The sequence below is a fragment of the Triticum urartu genome, unplaced genomic scaffold (genome assembly GCF_003073215.2).
Source record: "Triticum urartu cultivar G1812 unplaced genomic scaffold, Tu2.1 TuUngrouped_contig_9366, whole genome shotgun sequence".
Taxonomy (NCBI): Eukaryota; Viridiplantae; Streptophyta; class Magnoliopsida; order Poales; family Poaceae; genus Triticum; species Triticum urartu.
In genome coordinates, this window is record NW_024120403.1 from 1 (window position 1) to 7,720 (window position 7,720).

The 7,720-nt window shown below is 41.0% G+C and overlaps 2 long non-coding RNA genes across 2 annotated transcripts; both read right to left on the reverse strand.

The window, feature by feature from the left end:
- Positions 1-2,940: 2,940 nt before the first annotated feature.
- LOC125532205 lies at positions 2,941-4,160 on the reverse strand. The gene is made up of 4 exons (XR_007293854.1): positions 4,054-4,160; positions 3,475-3,607; positions 3,119-3,231; positions 2,941-3,004 (listed from the first exon to the last, which is right to left on the reverse strand). It is a non-coding gene; the product is annotated as an uncharacterized LOC125532205 (long non-coding RNA).
- A 1,718-nt stretch (positions 4,161-5,878) lies between these two features.
- LOC125532204 lies at positions 5,879-6,988 on the reverse strand. The gene is made up of 4 exons (XR_007293853.1): positions 6,721-6,988; positions 6,468-6,579; positions 6,199-6,368; positions 5,879-6,040 (listed from the first exon to the last, which is right to left on the reverse strand). It is a non-coding gene; the product is annotated as an uncharacterized LOC125532204 (long non-coding RNA).
- Between the last annotated feature and the right edge of the window lie 732 nt (positions 6,989-7,720).

Here is a 7,720-nt window from a genome sequence, read left to right on the forward strand (position 1 = left end):
GGAGCCGGGCAATAGGAGATAATATTCTTCTTATTGCTTGCCTTCAAAAAAAGTCTTACAACCTATATTTATATCCTAGATAACTTGTAGAAGAATCAACCTAAGATAACTTGTCTAAGATAACTTACCTAATTTGAAAATAAAAACTAAAATAATTTGCGGGCCTAAGCCGGCCGGCCATAACAACTTCACAGTCCCAGATTTTTGACAACTCTAAATGGCCTCTCTAAATGGCCATCAAGCAATGAAATTTGGTCAATATGACAAGGAGTCTCTATGACAAGTGGCATTACTTCACAGTAGTCTGAAGAAGTTTGATTTAACATAGCGCGCGTGCACACACACACACACTCAGGGAGGCATTAGTTCACAAGTTACATAGGTTCAGACTTGAAGCATCAAAATGTACTCCTGTAGGTTAGCAGGAAGAGCTTACATATGATCCATATGGCAAGGGTGACTTGATGCCATTATAAAGACCTCGCCGTCGGCACCACACAGCCTCCCTGAAGGCACCGTACAAAGAACTTAGCAAGCATAGGCCCCTCTCCAGAAGGCAGATTGTAGTATACTGCCTGAATCTAAACATTATTATTTATCTACTGCTATTACATATACCCCTAGATTAGATATGTATTTTTCTGCACAGAGCATTTCCTTTGATTTTAAAAATCGCCGAGGCACATGCGAACTAAAATTTTCCAAGTAAAAACAGAGAAGGGCCACCACAAATATTAATTAACCTGGGCAAGTGCTCACAGACCACCGTTGGAGCCAGCGTCACTCGGCGAGCCTGGCGACCCGTGAACTTGGAGCTGTTTGTCGGCCATCATAACCTAAACAGGACAGATGGATCCAAGAGCCACCCCAGATGAGTTAAGAAAGAAAAGTGAGCTTTGGGTATAATCGTGTATAGACGCGAAGCAATCTGGTAAGGCAAACCAAAACTCGTGGAAGAAATCGAAATATAGGATGTACCCACCTTGTGAGAGGAAGAATCAATCACACCAGATCCAGTCCCTTGCAAGCCGAAGACGAGGACGACGCGGCAACCTGAGACCAAAGGCCAACCTTAACCCTAATCAAAATGTATTTCACAAAACCAAGCAGAAAATCAAGAGCCCAACTGATGGACAATCATTTCTCATTTTTGAGACATCACAACAGTTGGCCACATCGTTAATTCATAAAACGGAAGAAATCTCCTTAATATTTTAGTTCATGACATAATAGAACTACCAGCAAGTTACTGACACTTGACTAATGACTGCACCTTAGAGATATATAATTCCACCATTATATTAACAAATAAAATTGAACTCCCTACATGTTATCTGGTTGAGCTAAGCCTAGAACATGGAATTGCAACTTTTGCGCACACAAATTGAGAAGAACATAAGATGATGTCTGGGTGATGGACATAAAACAAGTTTAAAAGCTAACAATGCTAAGGTACCAGATACATGAACTATGCTCTAACAAACGTTCTAAAAACACCTAGTAAGTGTGAACGGTAAGCAAAGAACACTCCTATCAAAACAGTGTACCAAAATTTGCAATAAATCAAATGTGTTCAAGCAACCAGAGGGCGATCTTAATTGTATAAACATGGTGTCAAGACTCATCAAGGGGAACATGTGGCGTCAATCGAGGTGAATAAAGAAACATCACCAGTTCAGTTAGCATGAGTCGTAAGCATAGAGCACTCATCTTGGCTGTTAGAGACGACAAAATAGAGAGGTTAACTATAAGTAGAGGAAACAATTATGTAGCATAAGAACCTGCTTTCTTTGAGATTCCAAATCTGTTTTTTGTGGCAATACAATTCTAAGGCCGTAAATAAAAAATATTATACTATTGTCTGGTCAAATCATAAGGAAAGAACGACTATTATTGATTAGAGTTTTTTTAAGTAGGCAAAGCACTACAACACTGGATCCTAAGCTACAGTTGAGGCATACAAAGCTATAAGTGTCTGTTCTTTTCATATATAAACAACCTTTAGTATCTCAACCAGAACCAAAGCAAAACAAAAAACATGGTTAAGTAACCAGCACAGGAAGAATGAACCTTTTGGAATTTTAAAGTAGCAAGACATGAAAAGTTATTTTTTTCCTTCAATATTACACACATTAGGGGAGGTAGATGTAGTTTCTATTGCATAGTGGGCTCAGATTTGCCTTTCCTCGATCATATAACCTACCCCCATCATCTCTTATCACCAGACTGATCTGTTTATACAGTAGAGCTGCCCTGGTTATCACTCAACAAGAATGGCCATCCAAGGACAACAACAAGTATCACAGGATCAAAAAGGATTCTAGAGACAAGAGGGAGGATCCAACTTGATACCCAGTGGTGCCTCGATTGCTCAAAGGCACACTAATTCCAGCCAACGTAATCATCATCGCCCTAGCACGAACACCACTTGAGCATAAATAAGTAACACCTTTAAATACAAATAAAAAATGGTTCAGGGTTCATTGCATAGCCGGCACGGACACCATTGCCGGCGCCGCTGATATGCCGCCCTCCTCCGTGGCCGCTGCCGCCATCGCCATGGGAACCACCTGCGTGGGAGGGAGGGAGGCAGCTGCAAGAGCGAGTGAGAGAGGAGGCGGCAGCTAGGTTTTCATCGCAGGAAGCCGCGGTCATTTTATGCCCCCCAAGCAAAATGACCTAGATGCCCTCGTGGGGGCACGGTATTTACATTCTGTTGCCATTGGAATTTTATCCGACGGCCGAAGTTGATCGGTAAATTTCCAACGACCCACAGTGATTTGGATCGAGATCTGACGGCCTGTATCGCGAGGAGATTTCGATCCGACGGTCCATAATCCAAACGCACGGGAGAGCTCCATTTCGGTTCAGACTCTAACAAGGGGAAACGCACGGGAGAGCTCCATTTCGGTTCAGACTCTAACAAGGGGATGCATAGCGGGCTCAGATTCACCTTTCCTCGATCATATAACCTACCCCCGTCATCTCTTATCACCAGATCAATCTGTTCATACAGTGGAGCTGCCCTGGTTATCACTCAACAAGAATGACCATCCAAGGACAACAACAAGTATCATAGGATCAAAAAGGATTCTAGAGACAAGAGGGAGGATCCAACCTGATACGCACAGGTGCCACGATTGCTCAAAGGCACACTTATTTCAGCCACGATTAATCATCATCGCCCTAGCACGAACGCCACTGATCAATCTAGCAAATCCAGGAGCATAGCTATAGGACCAGGGCATCCACATGTAAACCAGAGCATCACATTAGCTCCTATGATAGCAACTAAACATGAACAGCATTCTGCAAACCCTAAAATGGCATGGATCCACAAGTACAGAGCTCAAGTAGGAACCGATGCATGAGTAGGGCATAGAGCATCAACCAGACAAGCACCACATCAATATAGCCATGGCCATGTCCCATACAGTAGCCGAAGCAGAGGAGCGGGAGGAAGATGGACCTCACCGAGGGAGGCTGTAGCCGAGGTAGTACTCAGTGCGCGCCGGGGTTGCGCCTGAAAGCCGTCCAACCGGCGAGGAAACGCGTCGGAGTTGCGCCTTGCACCGTCCCGCCAACGAGCACGAACGCATCAAACAACCTGTGTAAGGAAGGCATCGTTGTTTATCAGAAACAATTAGTTAGGAATTACTATTTAACATAAATACATTTTTTAGCACAAAGATATGCACAGGAAAAATACAGAGCTCAAGTAGTAAATAAAATTTCATGCAAAAGATATAAAGGTCCAATGTCCAATAACAACTCAACCTTATTTTTTTCAGAATCCTTTGATACACACTATAAGTTGCCGACCAAAATCTTTGAGCATGCCCATCTGGCATAAAAATTTGATATGAGAACTGATAGCATTTTTTGTCGGGTTAAAACCTTGGATCTACAATCAGAAATATCATATTACTATTACTCTTACATACATGTTGGCATACACAATATATCTCTACTCTGCCATAGTGTATAGAAAAATAACAGGACTATTAGCTCTACATGAGAAGTGAACTCATGGGTACAGGGGATCAATCTTACCTTGAATGTCTTGCACCAAGGCATCCAGCTACCAAGGCAAGATCTCAAACACAGAACATCTATCTTAGAACACCAGTGTTTCCCTTCATAGTCCACCCTTCCTACAATATTCTCGTAACAACAGAAATCTCCCGTTAGTTTATAGAGCATGCAATTTGCGCTCAAACTGAAATAAAAACAACATTTTGTCAGTAACATTTGGTTAATTCGGCACCAACAAAATCTCCTATATGATTTGGCAATTAAAGAATAGTAACAAATGATATAAAATAACCAGTGACATCAACTCTAACTACACAATATCCAGGGAAACAACATGAATCTCCAATTGGTTCACAAAGTATGCAACTTTTCTCTCAACTGAAATGAGAACAACATTTTGTCAGTGATATTTAGTTAATGGAGCACCAACAAATCTCCTATTTCATTTAGAAGAATAAGAATAAATAAAGGATATAAAATAACCAGCGGCACATTTAACTCTAACTACAACTTGGCAAAGAAATTACATTAGTTGATTAATGATTATCTGTAGCTAAATCCTATATTCAATACACAAGACGAAGGAATTCATATATTAGAAATCATATGCACACCAGTCAATCAATTAAACAGCAAGAATCACAAATAAAAAGAAATTACATTGGCAGTTCATATCAGTCTCCTACCTTGAAAGTGATACCTTGAAATCATATGCACACCAGTCAATCAATTAAACAGTAGGAAATGCGGCTTTCCACACCCGGCAACGCCGCTGCCGGGTACAATTATATCCGGCAGCGCCGCTGCCGGGTACAATTATATCCAATTGGGTAATACAGTCATAGGAGCATTTTTTTTACAGAACAGTCATAGGAGCATTGTAAATATATATAAAAAAAAGCAATGATATTAGTTCAGTACAGTGTCATACTGCAAATTATTATCTGTTCATAAGATATGAAATTTAAGATGGGTTTTAGACTGCATAACATATTGTATAGAATATATTGACAAATATGATGAACCGTTGCGACATAAGCATCCTTAGAAAGAGAATTCTGATTTATAACATTGGTACTCACATGAAAATTTATCTAAAAATGAGCAGATAAGTCGAAGAAGAAGAACATTACAAAGGATACATTGAGCTTATAGAAGCATAGCAAAGCAGGCTATGTAGACATAACTCGACATCATCGATATAATAGTTCATAGTTCCTAGATTCAGATATGGACTGGATAGTTCTCCTTATAGACATCCCATATGGGTAGCCAAGTTCAGTACAGGCCATTTTGTCAAAGCAAAGCAAGCAGGGTACATTTAGTCAATAGAGCAGATCGACGATGGATCTCATTAAGTAGGTAACAATAGTTTAGCTATTACAAGCAAGACAGAGCTCCTCACATGCCCCTCTTGTTATTTATCAATGATGCTTAATTAGTACTGGATCATCTCTGTCTGACCTAAGCCGCGACCAAGCCATATCATTGCAACCCGTAGAAAAAGGAAGCTACAACTGTGTGAACCAAATATAAATGGGGACAATCCTGCTCTCCATCATGCTAAATGGGGACTTCTCTAGCACTCACGCTTACTATTGGTCACGCTTGTGTATTCAGATGCCACTCAAGATATAACCACCAAACGAATTCATTTGCATGTGTGGGTGGGTACATGATGGATGGACATGCATCCAGAGAAAAGAAAGGGGCTTGAAAAAAAGAAATCACAACTTTTTACATGCAAGAGTAGTAAGCACTAATCGCATATCCTTTGTTGTATTTCAAGCCTAATAGGAACAGGTGATAGACGATCGACCTTGTGTATCAAACAAACATGTGATAGAAATCACAACTTGTAGTGCTGAAGATCCTGCGCTGCCTGCGACGTGCACGGTCGCCATGGCCGCGAGCTAGGGTTCCGGGCGCGAGGAGGGAGGGACGGATGGACGACAGCTCGATTGCCATGGTGTTTCATGATAAGAAGGTCCATCGGCTGAGTTACCTGCAAGCACAAGCACATAATTTGCTGCATCACACACCAAGCTATTTTGTATAGCTGAAGACGGGTTTATACAAAATCATGAAACTGGACCAATAAAAAATTATATTTGGGGGTATAGGATTTTTAGAAATCACAATGTGTTGAAATGTGCAGCTCACTTTGATCTGAAGCTATTCCGGTGTACCATGTTCTTTAAGAATCTCAGTAGGGACATAATCTCAACTGTATTGTGTTTAGCAGCAAGAGGGACACTCAATATATCCATTCTGGGTGTTCCAAAAACTGAAAATGTCGGAAATCAGATAGAAACGATCTGTAGAAATGTCCCCTGAAAAATAAAAGTGAAATGTCATCACAAAGTACTCTAGTAGTAAGAAAAAGGCAAACGTCCTCTAGTAGTAATGAGGTTGTAAAGAAAGTTTGGTACCTTAGCTGGTTGTGGATCAGGCCCAATCGAGAGCTATGTCGAGGGAATTGCTAATGCTTCCATCTGCCTGAACCTTTAGCACAAAGCTATGGATTTGCCATTGGAGATGAACCTAGCAGAGTAGATTGTAAGAAATGGAACAAATCAAGAGGAGTGAAGGAAACAAATCTGGCATAACAAGAGGAGTGAAGGAAACAAATCTGGCATAATTTATTCTATAAGATGTCCGTAAATTCAGACAAAAGATACCAACTTTGTTCCCTGAGGTGGACTGAAATAAACCATATGACCAAGACACCTGGTTCATCCTGAATTATGGAGTGAAGAAAAAAGTTGCCCTATACAACCATCAGAGTTCATGACAGTACAAAAGAATAAAAAACTAAAATTGTTGCATCGTGTAGCTTGCATAGCAGATATAGAATACAACAAATACAAATTCCAAATTAGAGGAATTGTTCAGTTTTGTTTTGCGGGAGCGCATATAGGTGCAGCTAATACATTTCTTAATGTCCCATATATGAAGAAATACTATAAGTTCATAGGACTAAACCAAAACACCAAACACCATAGTTGATGAAAGCATAAAGTTGACCATTCTTGCTCCTGTTTCCAACATGCAGTTGGCTACCACGTGGCTCTAAGCCCAATCTAGCCTACAGGATAAAGATTATGTCCTTTGGAAGCAGATTAGACTGAAAATGCTTTGCTTGTGCTATTGGATAAATGAACCTAACTGAACACCATGCAAAATCTAGGAGTATTACTGAACCTAACTGAAACACATGCCAAATCATTCTCTTGATGCCCATTTACTCCTAGGAGTACTACTGAACCCAACTGGATTTAGGAGCATTTACAAAACCTAGGAGTACTACTGAACCTAAGTGCATGTTTGGTGTATTAAACATAGAAATTGAGTGTTTGTACTGCATGGATGCAAATCAAAGGAGCTGGAGCTGCGTGCTTGTACTCCATAGACATTTTATGAACTCTATAGTCCATGGAAAATGAACATAGCCGCAAACTAATAAAAACAAGGGAAACGCTTCGGGACGGCACGCCGGCCGAACTTTCGGCCGGTCTCGAGGGCCACGCTGGCTCCAGCGTCAACGAAAACACCACGCGCGACAAGACGTGTGTAGGTGGGCCTCACACAACTACCCCGAATCTTATCCTTATTCTTTCTTCTACCTTCAGCCCCATCTCTCTCCGTGTCATGCTTCTTCTTTTCCTTTCCCCCGCGCTGCCGG